This window comes from Octopus bimaculoides, chromosome 5, assembly GCF_046866305.1.
Source record: "Octopus bimaculoides isolate indiv1 chromosome 5, ASM4686630v1, whole genome shotgun sequence".
In the NCBI taxonomy this organism is placed as follows: domain Eukaryota; kingdom Metazoa; phylum Mollusca; class Cephalopoda; order Octopoda; family Octopodidae; genus Octopus; species Octopus bimaculoides.
The window spans coordinates 3,583,813-3,609,579 of record NC_142932.1 but is presented as its reverse complement, the minus strand read 5'-3'; the positions used below and the strand labels follow the sequence as shown (position 1 = coordinate 3,609,579).

Genomic DNA, 25,767 nt, shown 5'->3' with positions numbered 1-25,767 from the left:
GAACATTTATGTTTACATTCTCTATCTAAATTAAAGGGGGATTTCTTTTCGCATGATGCCAAATGCTTTGTTTTTGTTTTTTCTTTTCTTTTTCATTTTAAACTTCAATCTATATCAACTCGCTCAAGTAGTGACAACGTTTAACCACCTCTGATAGCCGGTCTCAACAGGACCCTTCATTTGCAGTTCAAGCCGGAGTTTTAGTAGTAAACCAAACTGAGCAGTCATAATACATAACTATTACTTTATTCCATATATATATATATATATATATATATATATATATATATATATATAGGGTCATTCCATAAATAATGCAGTATTTTCAATTGCATGAACTAAAAGTCGAGGGAAGACGGGATGAACTACTTGCATCAATTTGCTATAAAAGAGGTAGTAATTTTACCTTGCACTTATTCTTTGTGCAAGTTTTGAAGAGTGCAGCTCGATTTTGACAGTTATTTTTTCTAAGCTATAATGGAGCATATAAAAGACAAAGGAGCATATTCGGCATATTTTGCTTTATGAGTCCAATAAAGGCAACAGTGCAACGGAAAGTGCAAGAAATTTTAATGCAGTACATGGAAGTAGGACAATAAGCGTGAGCCAGTGTGTACGGTGGCTCCAGAAATTCCGAGCTGGAAGCTATAGCCTAGAAAAGGAGCTTTATCCTGGAAGATCTGTAGAGCTCGACGAGGACGTCCTGCAAACCCTAGTGGAAGAAAATCCTATCGTAATTGTTGGGGAACTAGCAGAGAAGCTTGGATTTGGTCATTCAACCATTCATCGATACATACGTACCATATATATAGGCGCAGGCGTACTTCTCTATCATATGGTTCCGGATTCAGTCCCATTGCATGGTACCTTGGACAAGTGTCTTCTACTATAGCCTCAGGCCGACCAAGGCCTTATCAGTGGATTTGGTTGACAGACACTGATAGAAGATTGTCGTATATATGTGTGCGTGTATGCGTGTGTGTGTGTGTGTGTGTGTGTGTGTGTGTGTGTGTGTGTGTGTGTGCATCCCCATCACCGCTTGACAACCGGTGTTGGTGTGTTTACGTCCACGTAACCTAGTGCAAAAGAAACCGATAGGATAAGTACTAGGTTTAAAAAATAAGTCTTGGGGTAGATTCGCTTGACTAAAAACCTTCAAGGCGGTGCTCCAGCATGGCCGCAGTCAAATGACTGAAACAAGTAAAAGGATAAAAGAATATACACACACACATACATAATACACCAACACAACACCTCTCTTGTCAAGTCTATGTCAGTTGTTTGACCTTAACCCCCCCACTCACATAAATATGTGTGTGTGTGTGTTTATGCTCACACATCATCCATCCTTTTATACACAAACACACACACACACACACATACATACACACATACATACATACATACATACATACACACACATACATACATGCATACATACATACATACATACATACATACATACATACAAACACACACACATACATACATACATACGCTGCTCTTGTTTTCTATATTTTGCTCGAATATATTTTACCATCTTTTATAGCAAAGCTTGAGTCTTCTGTAAAAAAAAAAAAACATCTATTGGACTCAGCTTTCTGTATTGAGTTTCTCACCTAGTTTGCGGTTTTCTCATATCAATTTCGGCTTTGCTTAGTAGTGACGTCTTAGCATTTTAAATTTGCTTCTCTTTTGAATACATTCAGTAAGTCGATCATTTTCATTACTGCTTGTCCCTAACTTTTGGTACCTCATCCAGTGTTTTGTTTCTTTCATATTTTCGTAGTTTTTTATTAGTTTATTATTTACTAGATGCATTTTGTAATCCTATGCTAAACAGTTTATCATATATAGTTCACCGTTAAGGCAGCGAGCTGCGCAAAGTGCTTAGTAGCATTCCGTTCGTAGCTACGTTCCGATTTCAAATTCCCTAGATGTCAACTTTACCTTTCATTCTTTCGAGGTTGTTAAAATAAGTACCACCTAAGCACTAGGGGTCGAAATAATCGACTTACACCGTTCCAGAAAGCTGCTGGCCTCGTATGTCAAATTGTTATGTACACATTGTCATCATACGAAGCAAAAGTTTCTCTCCTGTGACGTACGCAACAGCGATTTGCATATTTGAATTCGAAACTGTCGGAACAATATGCAAGTTATCTATTGTTTTATAGTAATTTTCTTGTAACAGAAGGTCTGTAATTGTCCACAGTAAATATAATCTTTGCGTGTCGCCTCTAAGTACTACCATTACTGTCTTTGTTTTCCAATTATGCTGATTCACTTAGCTTCCGGGGAAATTTTTGCAACTGTAACTGATTACTAGAACGGCTTGGATATTGATACATATTAGTTTATCGTAGCATATCTTTGATGATATTCCTTCTTAACACATTTTCCCTCTAATACGTGTACTGGGTCTATTATATTATTTCCTTAGAGGTTGTCAAACCGATCTCGGTCTTTTTCTTTTATCCCTCTTTCCTTGTCACACATAATAATATTACCGATTTATTTCATTTATTTCTCTTCAAGGGAACATTGTCACAGTTCTTCAAACCGAATTTTAAGCCAATTTCCAGTTAAATCCAAGCATTCTATGTCCGTACGTATGCATATCTTCTTCTTCTTCTTCTTCTTCTTCTTCTTCTTCTTCTTCTTCTTCTTCTTCTTCTTCTTCTTCTTCTTCTTCTTCTTATTATTATTATTATTATTATTATTATTATTATTATTATTATTATTATTATGATTATTATTATTATTATTATTATTGCCATCATCATCATCATCATCATCATCATCATCATCATCATCATCATCATCATCATTATTATTATTATTATTATTATTTCTTTTTATCTGAGGTTTTGTTGGAGCTTCTGCATTCTTGCACGCGTAGGGGCTTGCTGCCTGCGCCCTACGATATCATGCTATCTGTTCTTTTCAACTGTCTAATACTTTCCTGATTATTCTGGTCGTGCCAAGAAGGCAAAACTTTTGTAACTGTTCTTCTGGTCATTGTATTCTGATTTCATTTATATTCCACTTGATGCCTACTGATTCTGTCCCCAGGGACCCAACACTAATTCACAGTATCTTCACATTCTTCTTTTCTATAGCCGGGCTATTTCGTACTATTTTTGTCTATTTTTTCGCCTTCCTTCTTGACTATTCGTGAGTGAAAGGGGCATGCAACATTAACTATACAGCACATGTGGTGCATCTTGTCAACTACCACTAGATCCGGTCTGCTATGCTCCAGGACTTTGAAAGTCTCCGACTCCGCACTCTTTGCGGTGTGTCCTCATACCACATGTTGCTTTTCTCTAGCCCCCCCCCCCTTTTCGCACAGTTCTCAATGTAGCACCTTCGCCACTTTATCATATCGCTAGAACTTGTAGTTTGTTTTGGGCAAGTCTAGGACAGTGGTTTCGTCAACTCTATTACAGATGCGGCACAGTGGAGATACTTGCTCATTCCCGAGGTTGACCCTCCAATTAGTGGCCAAAACTTGGTCTTGCTCTGCCAGTGTAGTGCTCTGTCTCTTTTTTCAGTGTTCCTTTCTTCAGCCAATTTCACCTATGTTTTCCAGCAACTTCTGTTCTGGCTACATGGAATTGATTATTATTATTATTATTATTATTATTATTATTGAGACGGTGAGATAAAAGAATTGTCAGTATGCTGGGCAAAGTTCTAACCGACATTTCGTCCGTCTTTACATTGTAAGTTCAAATTTTGTCGAGTTTGACCTTGCATTTTATCCTTTCGCCGTCGATAGAGTAAGTACCAGTGGCGTATTAGGGTTGGTGTAATCGCTTAACTCCCTTCACCCAAATTTCAGGCCTTGTGTCAAAATTTGAAACCATTGTTATTATTATTATTATTATTATTATTATTATTATTATTATTATTATTATTATTATTATTATTATTATTTTATTTGACTTTTGTTTTGCATAACAAGTTAGAAGTTCATGTAGGTGTTATGCCTAGGGTGCCATATATTTGGATTTGTATAGTTTTGTTCTAGTGAATGTTTAAGAAACCATAAGAAAATTATGCGTTTGCTTTAAAATTTAAGAACACATAGACAGTATTTTACGTAGGATATGGGCAGTTCCCATGAGCACTATCTTTTGAACTTCAGCCATTTTGGGGTTTCCTGGTATCTGAGCTAGGGCACCTATGACAATAGGTATTGTTTTCGTCTTCAGATTCCACATTTTGCTAATTTCTATTTCAAGATCTTTATATTTGCTTTATTATTATTATTATTATTATTATTATTATTATTATTATTATTATTATTATTATTATTATTATTGTTCAGTAGTTTTATTGTTCAGTAGTTTTATTTTTATAACGTGCTTTCACTTCACTACCGAGCGCAGCTCTGTGCGCCTTGGGTATGTGCTGTGCCCAGTAGTGCAATTTTCTGTATGTTATATATATTTGTAAGTCCTGGTGTTTTTGTTATGTATTTGTCTGAATATTTTTTTATTATACCTAAGGCACCTACTATAATAGGAATTGTTTCTGTTTTTAGATTCCACATTCGAGTTACCTCTATTTCCAGGTCTTTGTATTTTGAAAGTCTTTCCATTTCTTTTAGAGAGACGTTGTCATCTGCTGGTATTGATACATCAATTAGAAAGCATTTTTTTTCTTCATGATCTTTGACAACTATATCTGGTCTATTTCCCTTAATTTCTCTATCTGTGTGTATTGGCATATCCCAGAGTATGGTTGCTTTCTCGTTTTCTGTGACCTTTTCTGGTGTTTATTATTATTATTATTATTATTATTGAGTGAGGGAGCAGAGCATGTCATCAAAGGATAAAATATACGAAGTGCAGTATACCCATCATGACTACCTGTCTGATAAAGGTACACCAGACACATACATCACAACCATATGTGCATATGGTGATCTCATAATCAAGCTAAACAGCATATGGCCCTTGTAGGTGCGGTCTAGTTAGAATTTTCTTCAGGTCGAGTAGCTCATCCCAGCCAAATGGTCCTTGAATAAGTGTTGTTTAAGGATGTTGAATGAAACACCCACGTGTCCAGAAGTGGATTATTCAAGCTCCAAAGAATTTCTCTCAATACATGGCTATGATGCCCCCCCCCCCCTACTTATGTTCGTAGTCAGTGATGCACACATCGTCAGCCACCAAGGAGCATGCTCAACTGGTTAAGGTCAAACAACTGACAAGCAAATCTGTCGTATTGAGCAGAATATTTGCTGGGATTTTTCTGAGATATGGTCTTCCTGACATCTCTTTTTTTTTTATCATACCTAGGGCTCCTAGAATAACAGAAACAGGTCTTGTTTTAAGATATCACACCTTTTGTATTTCAATTTCCATTTCTTTGTACTGGTCAAATTCCTTTACAGATATATTTTTATGAGTGGGAGCACTTGCATCTATTAGGCTGCAAGTATTTTCTTCTCTGCCTTTCATAATTGTATCTGGTCGATGAACCTGGATCGGTGATGACAGGAAAATCCCAGAGAATGGTGATATTTTTACCTTTAACGACTGACTCAGGATGATGTTCATACCAATAAGCAGGAGTGCCGATTTTGTAGTGTTTACATATTTTCAAATGTAAATACTGTCCTATCCAATCGTGGCGACTTTTGCATTCCAATGGACATCACGAAATAAGATGGTCTTTTGTTTCGTCAAATGAGTCGCAGAATTTTAATTTAGGGTCAGAGTCGTTTTGAAGAACGTTAACCTGATAGTTTTTTGGTTAGCAAGCTTTGATCTTGTGCCGCCGATATGAAACCTTAAGCCTCTGCTTTCAGTCCTGAACTTCTCCGGTACTGATAGTTGTTGCTTGGTCTTCTGCATCAGTATTTCGACTTTGTCGGATATACTGTCCATACAGGGGCTTCTGGTTCCACCGCTCTTCAATTTGTTTCTGCCCGTTCTTTTGGTAGTCCACTTGATCCGTTTTGCTTGTTTGGTGGCACTGGTCTCAGGTTTTTCATCTAATTCAGGGTTAATGCCAAGTTCCCTTGCGAATAGAATGTGACTTTTGCTGCTTTCATGCTTGCGCACAAGGCGCAGCAGCCGGTCCTCTGTACTAGATAAGTACCTGCTCATTACTATTGCGTAAGTCTACTAGCACAGTTCTAACTGCATCATTCCCCTTCCTCAATTACTTCTAGGTAGGTACAGACGAGGAACGTCTGCTTTTCGGTGATGCATGTTCTTTAATGTTAATAATTTTCTTGTCTTCCTGTCCAGGCGTTGGAGCTCCATAGGATTCCAGTTAATGATGTTAAAACTGTATTAGACTACTGGGAGTACCAGAGTGTCAATAAGCTTCGATGTGATTTTTCCACTTAAGTTCAGTTTTCAGTATGTCTTGTCTATTCCCAGGTATTCACAACTTTCTTATGGGTCAAGTTCCTTGATGGTAGCGTCGGTATCTAATTTAATGAAAGCTGTTTGTTTGTCCGAGCTTGCTCCTTACAAAATTTGCTTTAGCACACTTATCGATACCAAAATACATTCCGATGTCATTGCTAAACTCTTTAACAGTTGTTAGCAACCCAACTAGTTCTTGGTCATTTCTAGCAAACAGCTTCAGATCGTCCATATAAAACAAATGGTTATTATTATTATTATTATTATTATTATTATTATCATCATCATACACAGTACTATTCATAGTGCAACTTTGAATGATTGAAACAATGCTGTGTTTCTAATTTAGCGTTACGTTCCATTATTTGGAATAGTTCAGAAGAGTTAATCGGTTTTGGATCAGCAGATTTTATATTATTATTATTATTATTATTATTATTATTATTATTATTATTATTATTATTATTATTATTATCATCATCATCATCATCATCATCATCATCATCATCATCATTATTATTATCATTATTTTGGCTTTACCTTGAAGCATTTATCTATCTAATCTCGTTATTTGAAAAAATACGCTTTATTCTGTATGTTGAGCTTTTTTAATTCTTTTTTCTTTTTATTATCATATTTTCACTCCTGTTCTAAATGCATAGTATAGCGTCGATCTAAATCTGTTGATGTCTGTCTAATGTAGCTATAAATATTATTGGTGGCCCAGAGACCTAAAATGTTTTTCATAAATGTCTGTCAGAATTATTTTATCTATCACGAAATCATTCAATTTTAGAGTTCTGTGTTATTTTACGTAAAATCCTTTCACCGTACTTTTAGAGAAAATGCAATTGATTTTTCAGCTTGAAATGGAGATTTTATAGGTTATATGCATGCTAATATGGTATATATATAAAATCTATATTACAACAAACACATTTATACACACATATACACACACACACTCACGCTCTCTTTCGCTTTCTCTCTCTCTCTCTCTTTCACACACACACACACACACACACACACACACACACACACACACACACACACACACACACTCTCACGCACACACATGTGCCCGCACTCACATACGCGTGTAGGTCTAATAGATGGAGTTTTGGCCTGGCAATACTGTTGTATGTTTTCATGATTATGAAATTACGTGACAGGGTAGCATACGTTTGTAATTTGAGCACAAAAGTTATTTATATGCATTATATAATTACTTCTACTTGCAAGATAAATTTATGATCGAAGAGAAGAGAACTCAATATTTTAGGTACACTTACTGGGCTATTTTACCTCACATTACATCGTGTCCCACTGTGAGTCAATCTCCAGGCAATCAGCCATGAATGAAGCTATCTATCTATCTATCTATCTATCTATCTATCTATCTATCTATCTATCTATCTATCTATCTATCTATCTAACTAACTAACTAACTATCTATCTACCTATCTACCTACCTATCTATCTATCTTTTTGTCTATCTGTCTGTCTGTCGATTTATTTCTCTCTGTGTATATATGTGTGGGGGTTGTGAGAGAGAGAGAGAGTGAGAGAAGGAGGAAAGGGAGAGAGGGAGAGAGTTTGAGTATTCAAATATGACGATATAAGGGCTCACTCTGTCGCTACACAAAAAGAGTCTTCAACACACTAATATATGAAAGATGTATGTGTGGAAAGGCATCCGTCGTGTATTTTCATATAGACACACGCAGACGTATGCACAGTCACACACACAATAACAGTGGGTAAGTTTTATTTGACAAAGGTGAAAGGATAAAAAGAACTCAATGCATGTTAACTGTAAATTAAGAATTTTTGTGTATGATAACACAGTTGATCCATCAGCGATGACACTGACCTGGGGTTAAGCAACAATAAACAGTAGCAGAAGCAGTAACAGCAACAAAAGGAATTCATTTGGATATAAAATTATCTGAACGATACAATTACATCGTGAAAGGATTTTTACACCAATTAAAAACAAACACACAACATGCGGTTATATGAACTTTTATTGTTGCTACAGTTGTTCCTCTCGAAATACACCAAATAACCGAAAGCAAAAAACAGTCAAGATCCCTCACAAAACTACTCACCAGCGCTGAGCTACGCTTCACAAACGCCAAACCAACAGTCAAAAAAATGTGCTCGCTCTAATCGCGGGATTTGCACCAACCTCATTGAAGACAAAGAATATGAATTTAAACCTGGATAGATGTTTACAATAAAAAGAAATATTTTATCTGTTAGTCAAAAATTTTAATATATGCTATTAACTGTAAAGGATGTAACAAGGATTACATAGATCAAACAAGACGATCTCTTATAAATAGATTAACTGTTCATCGTGAACAAATACAAGAACCCAATATTAGTCAGATGCCATTCAGTGGACATAAACATATATGAAAAAAATATGTGTCCTAAATTCCCAGTCTTTTCACTTTAGTTTTGTTCAGTCAATACCGCTGATTAAGCACAGATGAAAATAGAAAATATATTCATGTAAAATTACAAGCCAAGACTGAATAAACTTTAACAAAGTACACTCACCAACAACTAGTCACACACAAACTCATAGTGTCACTCGACACGTTGAATCTTTAAAGCTAGCAGCCTACATTTTTGATCACAATCACGATTTGCCCGTGTGACACTAACGCAGAAATTTAGCGGAGAAAATTTTGTGCCCACGCACATGGATGCATAAAACCCTTCAGCTACTGGGTTACATAGAAACAACTACAATTCACTCTACCACTTCATTGTTTAAGGGACTGTCACTGGGCACATTCCCTCAACTGTTTTAGCCTTAGTTTTTGACGCAAAAAATATTGTCACAAGATATTAACGCACGGACCTAGCGGGGAACTTACAAATCTTTCAAATTTAATCACGTGATCATATTCTACCACACGTGACAGATTAAATTCAGAGAGCCTTGACTGGGACTGTCACTTTAACTTATTATCAATTACTGTTAAAGAACGAGCGTAGAGGGGAACTTCCAAAAATTTCTAAACTTAATAATTTGATCATCTTTAGCCAATCAAATCGTATCCAAAACAGATTACTAATTTGGGTCATATTCTCGCTATAAAAACAAAGAGTTTTTGAACTCCAGTCAGAAGTAAAACAGTTGCGGCATAGTTCCATGTCTTTCTATCTCAACTTTTGAAAATCAAAGAAATCTATGAAGCAGGTTGTCTTTAAAAATCTAAATATCAAAAAAATCTAAGCGAATTGCAGTGCATTTTCAGCTTCTCTTTTCTATATTTCTACCCGTGTGGAATAAAATAACTTTGTTTTATACATACGTACATAAACTCACGCACACGCACACATACACACACTTACATTCATATATATATATATATATATATATATATATATATATATATATATATATATATATATATATTTATTTATATATATATATATATATATGCCTATACACTCCTGCACACATGTATGGCAGGTGTGTGTTCTCGCGTGCGATTGTGCGTATATGTGCATGTGTATACACACATACATATATATATAATACATATATACATGCATGCATATGTATATGTGTGTGGGTGTGAGTGTGATACTGTTTATGTTTACCATATATTACTGTAAAAATGTATTTAACATATAACTTGGTCTTCGTCCGCACAACATATGATTATGCATGTCGCATAAACGTTTGAAATAATTGTTTCAATACCTAACATTTGTGACATGCGCAAAAAGAAATATGTAAGTATATATACTTATATATATATATATATATATATATATATATATATATATATATATTCGTTATTTCAATAACAAAAAAAAAAACTCTGAATTTACTTACAATTTAAGGGGTGGACTTTTCTCTATGGCCTTGAGCTGTTTATCCTTTGTATTTCCACGTTGTTTTCCAGCAGCCGATCTACAAAGAATATATATATATATACATATAATAAGTGCGTTAAATAAACCTAAAAATTACAATGCTTAAAATATTATCGAAAATATAAGGTAGAAATTATATAAAAGAAACTAACAATCAAAAAGCAATGCTTGGTATTATATTTTAGTAAAAATGTCGATGATAGAAACATAGTGAATATATACTTTAGAATTTGTAGTTTTACGTTTATATTTTTTGGTGGCTTTTTATCTTAGGCAATGCCTCATTTTGATACAAAGGTTATATTATAGATTTCGACGTTTAATCAATATATTACATGTATGTATGTATGTATGTATTTATGTATATAAATAAATAAATATATATATATATATATATAATACATACATACATATATATATATATATATATATATATATATATATATATATATATTTATATATATATATATATATATATATGCATGTATATATATATATATATGTATATATATATATATATATATATATATATATATATATATATATATATATATATATACACACACACACACACACATGAATACATACACATATAAGTGTGTGTATATATATATATATACATACATTCATACATATATATATATATATATACATATTCGTACACATGTATAAACATACATATAAAGACACGCATAAATACACACCTATACATATATACATGCATATATGTATAAACACACATTCCAGTATGCACATACAAACATATCTTTGAATATATATATATATATATATATATATATATATATATATATATATATATATATATATATATATATATATATATATATATATATATATATATATATACATATAGATCTCATGCACATACAACCTACATACGTATAAATTTACACACACACATATACCCATATACAATCAAAACTCTAGACGACAGCCGTCATAAATTATGTTTGTGTGTATGTATATGTTTGTGTGTATATGTGTGTGTGTGCGTGTATGTGTGTGTGCGTGTATGTGTGTGTGTATGTGTGTGGTTGTTTTGTATGTGTGTGGTTGTTTTGTATGTGTGTGTGTGTGTGGTTGTGTCTGTGTTATTTTATATAAGCACATTTATAAACTCACAAGCTACACATCACAAACAGGTATAGAGCACGAAAACATATCCACATACACAGAGTCTAGACAACACCGTTGCATGCACACACAAAACAGCCATATTTATAAAACATATACTTAGTTTTGTTTCTTACAGATAAGAAATTCGATGACATTTTGATGGGGAAGATGTAGACAGAAAATGTGATTGTATAGGGAGAAGGCGAGAGCTTTCTTAAAAGGTTTTTATAGGAAAAGCTAGAAAACTACAACAGCTGTTTTAATATGTTAACGTTGTTGTGGTTGATGTTGTTGCAGGTGTTGTTGTTGTTGTTGTTGTTTCTGTTGTTGTTGATGTTGTTGTTGATGTTGTTGTTGTTGTTGTTGTTGGTGATGGTGGTCTTGATGTTGGTATCGTTACCGCTGCTAGCTTTGTTACTACTACATGTGTTTTTGTTACTGCTGCTGCTGCTGTTGCTGCTGTTGTCCTTGTTGTTGTTGCTGTTGTTGTTATTGATGTTATTGTTGTTGTTGTTGTCGTTGCTGTTGTTACTGTTGTTTCAAACAGATTTATGTAATGGAGATACATAGAATATTGAAGTGTGACAACCTTGATATATTATAGCAGTAATTTTTTATTTTGTTCTTGTGGTGTTTGCAATTCCTTGTAAAGTAGAGTGTATTGTGTATTGTAGCATATGTAGTGGATGGATGCAGTGTATAAAATGTATTGAAGTGTATACACGTAACGCTGCATAGTGTGATGTAGAGCATGTATAGTATTGAAATGTAGTGTATTTCATACTATATGGTTTAGTGTGAATAATGTAATTGCATTATTGTATTACCCAAAGTAGTCTCTAGTATATGTTGTGCACTCTACTGAATCTAGTATAATGTAGTGTATTGTACAGAATGCAAGATTTTGTAGTGAATGTAATCTGCTGTAGATTAAATAATGTCTTGAGGTATATATGTATACATGTAGATATATATATATATATATATATATATATATATATATATATATATATATATATATATATGTATGTATGTATGTATGTATATATATATAGGGTAAATTGTATGTAATGGAATAAGGCAGTAGAATCGTTAGCACGCTGGGCAAAATGCTTACATTCTGAGTTCAAATTTCGCCCAGGTTGACTTTACCCTTTATCATTTCGGGGTCGATAAAGCAAGTACTTGTTGAGCACTGGCCAAAATTTGAAACCAATCTGCATATGATGGATTGTAGTGTATTCAAGATAATTCATGTTATGCAATGAAGTGTAGTGTACCAGGCGTAATTGCTTTGTAATGTATGTTGTACATTGTGATCAAGGTTAATTTTTTTCTACTATCGGCACAAGGCCTGAAATTTTGGAGGGAGGGACTGGTGAATTGCATCGACACTAGTTCTTGACTGGTACATAATTTATTGACTCCGAAACGGTGAAAGCAAAGTGGACCTCAGCAGAATTTGAACTCTGTAGGCAAAGCCAGAAGAAATGCTGCTAGCTCGCCGCCTTTTGGTCTGAGTAATTTAAAGTATGAATGTCTGTTTAAGAAGTCGCTTTGGAATTATATGGTAGCACGTTGGATCCTACAACTTGGCATTTAAGGGAAATGTTTCTCTACCATAGCTTTGGGGTTGCCCAAAAGCTTTAGATCGCAGAACTTGTGCAGGATCTTTTCGAGTGGATAATAGGAAAAATTCAGGTGACCGGAGTTCTCTCACATTACATGGTCACATTTATTTTTGCCTAAGGAACACTCAGTCACATATACTATAATATAAGCTAAAAACTTTCACTACGATGCTCAAGAATAAAACCTACATGTGGGAAATAAACATAATTTATTGACCCCCGAAACGGTGAAAGCAAAGTGGACCTCAGTAGAATTTGAACTCTGTAGGCAAAGACGGAAGAAATGCTGCTAAGCATTTTCTCCGATATGCTAATGATGTTGCCAGTTCGCCGCCTTTTGGTCTATGTAATTTAAAGTATAAATGTCTGTTGTATCCAAGTGTGAATGTCTGTTGTGTCCAATGTGTCCTACCCATTGTATGACGATAGAGTATTATCTAATTGGGTTTTTACCAGATATTTCTAGCAGGTCGAGCAACCACATAGAAGTTGATGAATTGTTTGCTGGCAGTTGTTGGAGCTGTTCTTGTTGCAGTTACTGTTGTTATTTTTGTTGTTTCTGTTCCTCCTTCTCCTGCAACTGTATATTACAATATTATCAATCAATTGTTGATTCCAATCCAAACAAGCCACTAACGTGATCAAACGTTTGCAACATAAAGTTGCAGTCTATAAAATTATTGATCGTCTCCATAACAAAGCTAACATCTCTGGTTCTAAAGTCTGGCAAATCACGCCATGAGTAGCTCTAAGATTTCTAGACACCTTTAGCCTTCAATCTTCTCATATCTTTGTTATTTTGTTTCTGCTTGTCTTTGCATTTTTGTTCTTCCCCACTGTCTTTTCAGGTAGAGCTATACTAGCACATAAAAGCGTGTACACACAGACAGACACAGACACACACACACACACACACACACACACACACACACACACACACACACACACACACACACACACACAAACAAACACACATACACACATACACACACACGCATAGAGGATTACAAACACAGGCATACACATGGAAACTAGTACCAGCACACACATATACAAACGCAAGCAATCATTCTACTACATAAACACAACCAATAGATATACTCCCACACACATTCGTACATGCATAGTTACTCACACTGAAAAGCAATAATAATACTCTTGTACATCTTTGGATCTCGAAGTTAACATCGAAGTGAATATAGCTCTGGATGTATGTTGTGTATGTATATATACGCGTACATACATATATATATATATATACATATATGTATATGTATGTATGTATGTATGTATATATATATATATATATATATATATATATATATATATATATATATATATATATATATATATATATATATATATATATATGTGCATACGTATATTCTTTTATTCTTTTACTTGTTTCAATCATTTCACTGCAGCCATGCTGGAGCACCGCCTTTAGTCGAGCAAATCGACCTCAGGACTTATTCTTTGTAAGCCTAGTACTTATTCTATCGGTCTCTTTTGCCGAACCGCTAAGTTACGGGGACGTAAACACATCAACCTTGGTTGTCAAGTGTGAGGACAAATACATACACACATACATACATACATAAATAGATATATATATATATATATATATATACGCGTACATACATATATATATATATATACAAAAAACTTGTATATATATATATATATATATATATATATACAAAGTTTCTTTCAGTTTCCGTTTACCAAATCCACTCACAAGGCTTTGGTCGGCACGAGGGTACAATAGAAGACACTTGCCCAAGGTGCCACGCAGTGGGACTGAATCAAGAACCTTGTGGTTGAGAAGCAAGCTTCTTACCAAACACACACACATACATACACACGCACGCACACACACATACACACACACAAACACACACAAACACACAACATATAAAAACACATGCTAAGATATACACACATGTGTGAGTGTGTGCGTGTGTGTGTGCGTGTGTGTGTGCGTGTGTGTGTGCGTGTGTGTGTGTGCGTGTGTGTGTGTAGGCACACACACACACATTCAAAGCTATATTCCATTCCCTGGTAATTCTGAGTTTGTGGGTGTTTCTGTCTTGGAGTTACTTCATGTTGAAATTAGTTCCCCATCACTATACGACACGAATTATATTTTTTAGAATCAAAAATATATTAAGTAGTTTCGAATGATAAATGTATGCACAATTATTTACATATTTTAGTAATTTTTTTTTTTTCATTGGATTGTCCTTCCTAATTTCCAATGTTTTCTAATCGAAATCATTAATGATAATAGAGTGAGTTTCTCATACTTATGTTATGTTGTGTCCACAGATAGCAAGAAAATTTCTATCTCCGTACCTTATCGAAATGTCAAAGAGATAGAATTATACAAACAGCTGACATTTGTAAATACCTGGTTCACTGATTAACTAACGACTGTGTGTTTTGAACGCACAGTCGTCGTAAGAAGTTGTTCCGTGATGTATACCTGAGCGACTGGTATATTTTTATTTGAGGTTGGATCTAAAAAAATATATATTAAGAATAGATATGATCATTATCGTCTCAGATCTCACATTATACGCTAGAAATAACGATTTATTATCGGTTGGTAGATGTAGGCTCTGATCAGCAAACAGTTTTGTTCGCTGAAATTAAAAACAAATCTAGTGGGTTTTTTAAGACTCAAACGTTCGGGTATCTCTGGGTGACGAAACACATGTCGAAGCACCGGTGTCCCAGAATCCCTTGCACCAATGAACTGAGTGTGTTATGTACACACACAGTTGTCGTAAAAGGCAGAAGCGTTCTCCTGTGGCGCACAGAAACGCGACTAGTGTATTTGCGCCTGAATCTGCCGGAGTGTGCTAAGAATAAATATGCAAATAATCGGTATAAGTATTTTGTTAGTTGAAAATAAAAAATACACGCGTGACTATGTGATAAGAAGTTTGCTTTCCAACTACATGGTTTCATGTTCAGTTCTACACCGAGGCACCTTGGGCAAGTTTCTTCTACTATGACCACAGGCCAACCAAAGCTTTGTGAGTGGATTTGCTAGAATTGTTTGCGTGTGCGTGTGTGCGCACCTGTATCTGTCTGTATTTGTGCATATATTTGCACCCCTCCCCCCCAACATTGGTGTTGATGTGTTTATATCCCCGTAACTTAGCGATTCGGAAAAGAAACCGATAGAATAAGTACCAGGCTTTACAAAACTGATAATAATAATAAACACTGGGGTCGATTCATTTGACCAAAATTCTTCAAGGCGGTGCCGCAGCATGGCTGCAATGTAATGTCTGAAACAAGTGATAAAAGATATGAAGTTTTCAAGTTGTTCATTTTCGTCTGCCGTTACGCTCTGAGTTCAAATTCCGCCGAGGTCGACTTTGCCTTTCAGCCTTTCAGGGTCGATAAATTAAGTACCAGTTGAACACTTGGGTCGATGTAATCGACTTAATCCCTTTGTCTGTCCTTGTTTGTCCCCTCTATATTTAGCCCCTTGTGGGCAATAAAGACATAAGAAATAAGAAACAGGTGAACACTTCGATACACAGTTTCAGGCTGGATGTTCAATTGTATTGAGATCTCTTCCCATTGGATCCAGCTGTAGCTCTGACTGCGTTTTGTGCATGATGCTTCTTTTTATGTAACATAAATTCATCAGTCAAATGTTGACACCATCAAGTAAATAGTTTGTTTGACTAAAAAGGAATCCATTCCCCAAACGACTGCCAATCTCCTGTACAACGCCATGCTGACGATACCGCGTTTCCTTTTATAGGCCAAGTGATAAAGTAGCTTTCTAATGTTCATCTCAATTGAATTGTAGTCTTTGGTTCTTCATCATTCATATATACTGAAATTGTTTGTTATAATTAATTATAAAAGAATACAAAAATAAACAAAAGAATAGCATCCGAGTTATAAATGACGAAAGAGAACACACAATCGTATATACATGTGCATATACGTACATACATACAGAATATAAATATGCAAAGAAAATGTATGCATATATATACATATACATTCCATGCGAACATCAAGGGATTTTGCAAGTCCGTGACAATTTGACAACCGATATAACAAACGATCTTATAAAGTTCGACAGAAAACGATGATGATGATGATGATGATGATGATGATGATGGTGGTGGTGGTGGTGGTGGTGGTGGTGGTGGTGATTAAGATATTGGGGAGGAAGACAAGGAGATTGATAATTATATTATTATTATTGTTGTTGCTCTTGTTATTATTAATATTATTATATTACTAAACAGCTTTGATGCTGTAACCGGTTTAATTATGTTCCCTATTGGATCGAAAGCCGTGATCTAGGAAAAGAAGTATTCTTGCCCCTCCTATTAAAGTTTTCCGTCTTTATGCTGTTAATATTTGTTATTACTTTGTATCGTCAACTTCCCTTATAATACTTGCGGAACCAGGAAAAAAAAAATTTTTTTTAACCTTGTACCTTCTACTTCCAAAGTTTACTCTCAAATTATTCGTTACAGATACAAAAATCAGGATGATAATTGGCAGAATCGTAACCTTGATACCCCTTCATTTCATTATTTGATTATTTTATACAAATTGGTAAATACTCGTATTTTTGTGCGCGCTTTTGTGTTTTTCTGTTTCGCTTTCACTTTCTTTCTGCTGCCTTTCAATTCTGGTAACAAATATGCGCCACATCGATTACAAGACATAACGTCTTCTTCTCAGAGGCTACAATTTCCGGCATATTGTGCTCCATTCTCGTTTCGGTTTGTATAGAAACTTGCCAGAACAAATTCGTTTTCAAAGACTTTCATTTCTTTTCTCACATAATGGACTTCGTTTTTTTTTTTCCGTGCATTGAAAAACAAACCGCCAGAAAAATTTCCAATTTCATCACATCTGCAACCATTTCGAGCTAACGACGAGTATTCTGATAGAATGTGGAGGGGGTAAAGTTTCATTTGTCTTTACCATCGTGAACAGTCCTCTTTATCTATCATTTCCTGGATCCAATTTATATTGAGGGGTTTATCCATGCCTTAAGTTGCTAATATCATTTCCTGGGTCTTTTTCTTCAAATTTCACTTTGGTTCAACAGATTATTATCATCGTCATCGTCGTCATCATCATCATTATCATCATCATCATCATTACCGTCATCATCATCATTACCGTCATCATCATCATTACCGTCATCATAATAATCATCATTTTAACACCATCGTAATCATTGTTGTTATTATCAACATCACTAACACCATCATCACAAGCATCAACATAAGCATCATAAGCATTCATCGCTGTCATCATCATCATAAACATCACCCCCCACCCCCACCACCACCATCATCATCATCATCATCATCATCATCGTCATCATCATCATCATCATCAACATCAACAACAACAACCGTAATGTAGCAAATAAATTAAAACGCTTTTCAATTAGATTTCTTGATAAGAAATTCAATTATAAATTCATAAAATGAAATGAGGTCTTCAATTAGAAACATCACTCTCATACTCCCTATACCGCTTACGTTCCTAATAATCAGTTAGATGGTAGAAGAGAGTAGAAATGCTAGGCTAGAGGGAGACGAAGTTTGAACTACAGAAAATTTCTTAAATGTGTGGCGAAATATTTAGGAAATTAGATTCATAATTTATTACATTTCGTTTATATAACTGGAGGAAATGCATTAAACAGTATAGAGAGCTAGAATAACCCGGCTTGCCCAAAAGGCAGGGCAGTTTCGATACTTTGTATGTGTGTGTGTGTGTGTGTGTGTGTGTGTGTGTGTGCGTGGCAGTATGTGTGTGTGTGTGCGTGTGTGTGCGTGCGTGACAGTATGTGTGAGTGTAGTATGTATCGATTATCTATCTATCTATCTATCTATCTATCTATCTCTCTCTCTCTCTCTCTCTCTCTCTCTATATATATATATATATATATATCGTTCTACCTTCCTACATATCTATTTTTATAAGTACGTACACGCACGCATATTATACATTTGAGTGTGCCTGTGTGTATGTGCGTAGATAAATAGGTAGATAAGAGAGAGACAGAGACAGACAGACAGACAGCACATAAATATACAAACGTAAATAAGAAGCTTGCTTTGAAACCACCTGGTTTTGGGTTCATTCTCACAGCGCTGAAACGTGGGCAAGTGTTTCTGTTGTCGCCTCAGGCCAACGCATGTGAGAATCTGGTTGACGAAAACGGTGTGGAATTCAGTCGTATATGTGTGTTCGTGTGAGTGTTTATCTTTGTCCCCGCCACCACTTGACAAGCAGTGTTGGTTTGTTTATGTCTCCACGACCTAGCGTTTCATCAACCTAGGCCAATGGAATTACAGTCTTTGTAACATTGACTCTAAGGCCCTTCGATTCTAAACATTGCTTCCACACTGGAAGTTTCTTCTCTAGTTCTGGTAGAGATTCTGCATAGAGGAGGTCCCAGGGGCAACCTGTTTTGAATTTCTCTGTTATTGCCTGGATGACTATGATGAATAAGAGGTGGGTGCGGGCTGATCCTTGGTGGATCCTTACTTCTACCGGGAATTCTTCACTATACTCATTTCCAATCCTAACCCTACTAACGGCATCTCTGTACAGGGCCTGTACAGCCCTTATTAACCAATCGTCAATCCCCAGTTTCCGCATCGGCCACCAGATAAGGGACGAAAGTCACTAATGACTAGCCTATGCTGGGGATGCATTCTTCACCTGAGAGGGTCTTTGTATTTAAGAGCAACCCTGCGTCCCGCTGTCTGGTGAGGATGAAATCAATCTGGCTAGCAGAGTCACCTGATTGATAGGTTATCAGGCGGCTGTCTGGCTTCCTGAATTTAGTGTTGCAGATTAAAAGGTTACATGCATCACAGAACTCCAGTAGTCTAGTTTCCTCATCGTTCCGGGAACCAATACCATGGCCCTCGTGTACACCAGTGTACACCGCCCAACATGCCAATTAAAATCTCCAGCCACAAAGATGCGGTCATTGCCACTCATCTTTGAGGTAGCCTATTGAAGGGTATTATAAACATGGTCCTTCTGATCATTTTGTTTCCCCGCTTGTGGGGCGTAGGCAGAGATAATTGTAGCTGTGCTGTTCTGCAGGACTAACCTGAGCTGATGCGCTCTATCGCATACCCTGACAACCTCTAAGACCTTATCCACCCATTTCTCCGCAAGGAGTATGCATACACCCCCTACTCCATCCATGTTACCTTGTCAGAAGACTTTATACCTATGTACCTTGCCAGTGAGGACCCTAATTGAAGCTCCTCTCCATCTTACCTCTTGTATGCAGCATACATCAACCCGTCTCCTTTCAAGCATCTCTACAATCACACTAGACCTACCTTTCGGTGAGCCTACATTGACAGTGCCAACTCTGAAAACCGGTAAGAGAATGTGGGGTGCGGCTTGGGGAGGAGAGATGTTATTCAGCGCCTGAAAAGAAGAGGGAGGTTGTCGTATTCGTTATTTAGGCATGCTTTACCTGTTCTCACTTCCGACCTGACAAAAGTCAAACATTCAAGCGTGTCAAGATTGTTGCCCTTACTAGAGGGAGAAGCAGGTGTTAGCGGCGTTGTAAGCATAAGAATTATAGCCATCGAATAATGTAAATTTAAGCGGTGTAGCAAAATATGGATATTCCAGTGTTAGATTAGGTAGGGAGTCAGCTGAAACTGGTTGCGTTTGTCCAGTAAGAGGGGGATTGCAGATATGATAGAGGGTACCACCAGGGGGAAGGGTTCAGACAGAGAGAGAGGAAACAAGCTCATCCCTACATACACACAAGTGAACCCACACACAGGAACAAGCACACGTGGACAGCCGAATAGCTTTCTCCTTCACTTGATAAGGCGAAGGAAAACTTCTGCGTAGTTGTTGGCATGTTTCTAGGCGGAACGAAAACGAAACGAAAGATAGCCGGTTAAGTAGGTGGGCAGATAACCTGGTGTATTTGTCCCAGTAGAGAGAGAGAGAGAGAGAGAGAGAGAGAGAGAGAGAGAGAGAGAGAGAGAGTGCAGGTAATATAGGGAACAGCACCAGTGAGGAGTGAGGAATTGAGAGAAGAGACATCTGGTAATGGTGGTCACAAATTTCTAGACAGAACGAAACGAAAGATAGCCAGTTAAGTAGGTGGGTGGGTGGGTTGTTGGGCTAGTTGCATTTGTTCCATGAGAGAGAAAGAGTGCAGGTAATATATAGAGAACAGCCCAGTGGGGAGGATTTGTTGGGAGAAGAGACATCAGGCAATGGTGGTGAGAGGAGAGAGAGATATCCGGTGTAGATGGTGGGAAGATAGAGATATCCGGTATTGGTGGTGGAACGGGAAAGGGCGGACGCACCGCGAACAAACAAAGTTTAGTTTGGGGACATGGTACGAGGGACGAAAATAACGGTAATAATAATGAAATTAAACAGATCGAGAAACGAGTAATTATCTTCACGAAATTACATGAGAGATAAAATTATATTTTGAGTGGACATTTTCAATGGTTAGCTCATGAAAACTTGCTGTTAGTAAGTAATACACTTAAAATGTTAATGGCGAATGAATATACGAAAGATCGAAAAAAAAAAACGAGAAAATCTTAACTTAACAACGCATCATCGTTTGGTGAAGGAATGGAAGGGAAGGGAAACAGGAGACAAGAATTTTTAAATAGATAAGCTGCAACCGGAAGCCAGTTTAGTTTGGGGACATGGTACGAGGGACGAAAATAATGGTAATAATAATGAAATTAAACAGACTGAGAAATGAGTAATTATCTTAATGAAATTACATGAGAGTTAAAATTATATTTTGAGGGGACATTTTCAATGGTTAGCTCATGAAAACTAGCTAGTCATTTGACTGCAGCCATGCTGGAACACCGCCTTAATGAGTTTTAGTCGAAGAAATCGACTCCAGGATAGATTCTCTGTAAACCTAGTACATACTCTATCGGCATCTTTTGCTGAACCGCTAAGTTACGTGGACATAAATACACCAGCATCGGTTGTCAAGCGAGGACGGAGGTACAAATACAGACACATGCACATAAATAAATACAGATATATATATATGTATATATATATACGATTAACTTGTTTCAATTTCGTCTACCAAATCCACTCAAAACGCTTTGATCAGCCCGGCTATAATAGAAGACACTTGCCCAAGGTGAGACTGAACCTGGAACCATGTGTTTGGGAAACAATCTTCTTATTTCTTTATTGCCCACAAGGGGCTAAACATAGAGGGGACAAACAATGAGAAATAGCGGGATTAAATCGATTACATCGATTACATCGACAACGAAAGGATGAAAAACAAAGTCGACCTCAGCGGAATTTGAACTCAGGACGTAAAGACAGACGAAATACCGCTAAGCATTTAGCCCGGCGTGCTAACGTTTCTGCCAGCTGGCCGCCTTTACCACACAGCCACACCTGAGCATTATATATGACCGCGAGTCCGCTGCCCAGTGGTTAGGGCAGCGGACTCGCGGTCATAGGATCGCGGTTTCGATTCCCAGACCGGGCGTTGTGAGTGTTTTTTGAGCGAAAACACCTAAAGCTCCATGAAGTTCCGGCAGGGGATGGTGGCGAACCCTGCTGTACTCTTTCACCACAACTTTCTCTCACTCTTTCTTCCTGTTTCTGTTGTACCTGTAATTCAAAGGGCCAGCCTTGTCACACTGTGTCACGCTGAATATCCCCGGGAACTACGTTAAGGGTACACGTGTCTGTGGAGTGCTCAGCCATTTGCACGTTAATCTCACGAGCTGGGTGTTCCGTTGATCGGATCAACTGGAACCCTCGACGTCGTAAGCGACGGAGCGCCAAGAAGAAGAACAACAACATAAACATAAAATATATGCATATATATATATAGAGAGAGAGATAGATAGATAGATAGATATGTATGGGGTCAGTGCAATTTTTTTCTAACTTCTTTTTTCTTTCTTTCTTTTTTCTCTCTCTCTCTCTCTCTCTTTGATTGTTTTAAACCATTACCATCCCAGTACCACCACCATCGTCACTACAACTGACACACACACGCCATTCAGACTTCTGACGCTGCCGCAATCAATACCTTTCACTTTGCTGCCTTCCCCACCACCACTGTCTTTCACATCGCTTACTATCACCGTCATCCCTGACCGCCTCGGCTACCACCACCATCATCACCGTCGCTTCCGCCATTATCACAACTACAACTCATACTATTACTATCACCCCATTACCATCACAGCCGTCAATCCACTACCGCCTCCACCGTCTCTGTGCCCAGTATTACTCTCACCTCAACATTGAGGAATACTAGAAGTGTCATTGAATAGTGAGAGAGTGGGTCAAAGTGTGACACACTGACGCACAGAAATTCGTTTTGGCATTTATTATTATAGATTTATGTATATAAGATTGGTGTTATTCTATTCATCTGTCACGTTATCGTTAGATCAAAATGATTTTCAAGTTAAATATACAAAGATATTTAATTGTTAAATGGCCATGAATATTTCACCCTCAAATATAATCTCTCTTCCAGAGAGACTGGAAGAAGAAAGACAAAAGTAATAAAACATGCGATAGAGTTAGTAAAACCTTCACTCAGTACTACAGTCACTTCTGCTCTAGACCTATTTTGATGCAGTTCCTTCTACCGCTTTAAACTGCTTATATTTCTGGTAAGTAAACTATTAAAAAAAAATCTTCATTGGTTCGTAAGGTAAATATGCTTTTTGTAAAGTAAGTACATTATTTTCCACTAAAATATTTCTTGTTATAAAACAATTGTGAAATTTTAAAAATAATGTCATAAAAAATATTCTTTATCCAAATAAAAATAATTCACTGAAAAATCTGGGTTTGTATATCTATGTATAGTCACTTTTGTATTTTTTACAGCTTAGTTAATTCCATCAGTCTAGCTTTTTCCGTAATCTTTGTGTTCATAAAATTATTCTTTTTCAAGAACGTATAAGCAAGTTGGATATTTTGTAAAAACGTTACAGTCGTATAATTTTGTTTGGTATTCATTTTCAATGTCTTCCTCGCTTTTGCATGTTTACAATATTTTTATGAAAAAATAATAGAATTTATATACAGTCGACGTTTGTATCTGAAGACAAAGTTTAATGTTTTAGATTTAAATCATAAAAACTTCAAAAATTCTCTCAGGCAAAGAATTCGCATGAGAAAGACATGAGATGCATTCCTACGCCAACAAAACTGGGAAATAATTGTACAATCATCACTGATAATTTTGGTTAGATCTTTACGAATTCAATTAAAATATGGGACATTGTTTATAGGTACAAAAGACGACTGTATATAAATACTATAAATTCTTCATTAAAATATTGTAAAACTTCAAGAGCAAAACCAATTTAATAATGATGTCAAATTTTTAGCATAAACACAGCAATTTCGAGGTGTGGCGTAATTCGACTGCATCGACCCCAGTACTCATTTGGTACTTATGTTATCGACCCCGAAGACAAAGTCGACCTCGGCGGAATTTGAACTCAGAGCGTGAGACAGACAAAATGCCGCTAAGCATTTCGCCCGTCGTGTTAACGATTCTGCCAGCTCGCCTCCTTAAAGGTAATTTAATAATAACTATCAAAATACAAAATTTTACTATAAAATGTCATAAAAAAAAGAAAAAAACGTCTGACTTACATAAGTTTCTGAATACGAAATCAATTATGAAAACGGAGGTAACGGTAAAGTTTACATTGGAAGACTTAAAATACGCTCCAAGAAAATAGAGATTATATACACACATACAAACCCAGATTTTTTTATATTCTATAATAAATTTTAAAATCGTTTATAGATAATGCGTGAATTAAGGCGGAGCACCACATGTCTAATGCCTTATAGCGTAATATATTTATGCTGTAATATATTTATGCTGAAAATAATAGATGATTGATTGAAGTCTGCTTTTATGGCGCATCGTAAGTCGACTAAATTAGCCAATTAAAATTACTTTAGTAACTCTTACGAGGGTTATTAAAGAAAGACAGTAGAGTAGTATAACTATTTTAGCACGATTTCAAACAATCATACGCATCTTAATATTTCTGTTGGTGCAAGGTTAGGGATGCCCCTACGGTGTCTCTGTTCCATTACAGTTATATTAGGTAGCTAAAAGAATTAGTGAAATCCTGGCACATGTCACCAAGTGATATTCCTTTGCGAGTGACCGCTATAATTCAGTTTAATATGTGACGGAACATAAAATTGCATATAAGTACACAACATTACTTTCTCATACGTACAAGTTTCGTGAGATTAACTATTCTCTCAATTGACTATACTATTAATAAATCTAAATACTGAAGAGGTATTTAAGATTTTTCTTTAAATTGCTGGTCATCTTTGATTATAAGAGTAGAGATGTCAAGTACATTTCTTCAATAATCGAAAGACGGAGAAATAATATTTAGCTGCAACTGATGTAATGTTTACAGTTCCAGAATACGTGACACCAAGAGTTGCCTAATGTTTCAATATGAACATGTTTGCATAATAGTGTATCTATGCTTAAAAACTGCTCAAAAATAATTACCATATAATAAACATCTTCAGTGTAATCTTCACAGTTCAATACTTTCAGTATATAGAAATCTTCTCAGAATACATTTCTTATATGTACTTTGACACAGGTGCATACATATATACTT

General features: G+C 36.1%; 1 protein-coding gene across 3 annotated transcripts in view; it reads right to left on the bottom strand.

Annotated features, from left to right (window-relative positions):
* The window catches only part of LOC128247835 (uncharacterized), a 646,611-nt gene that overhangs the window by 310,613 nt on the left and 310,231 nt on the right, over positions 1-25,767 (bottom strand). For 2 of the 3 annotated variants that reach the window (XM_089351932.1, XM_089351934.1), the window contains one exon: positions 10,255-10,332. The gene's annotated coding sequence lies outside the window, so the exon portion shown is untranslated. Of the gene's footprint in view, positions 1-10,254; positions 10,333-20,436; positions 20,456-25,767 lie in introns of those variants that run through there. The other variant, XM_089351933.1, reaches the window with a different exon arrangement.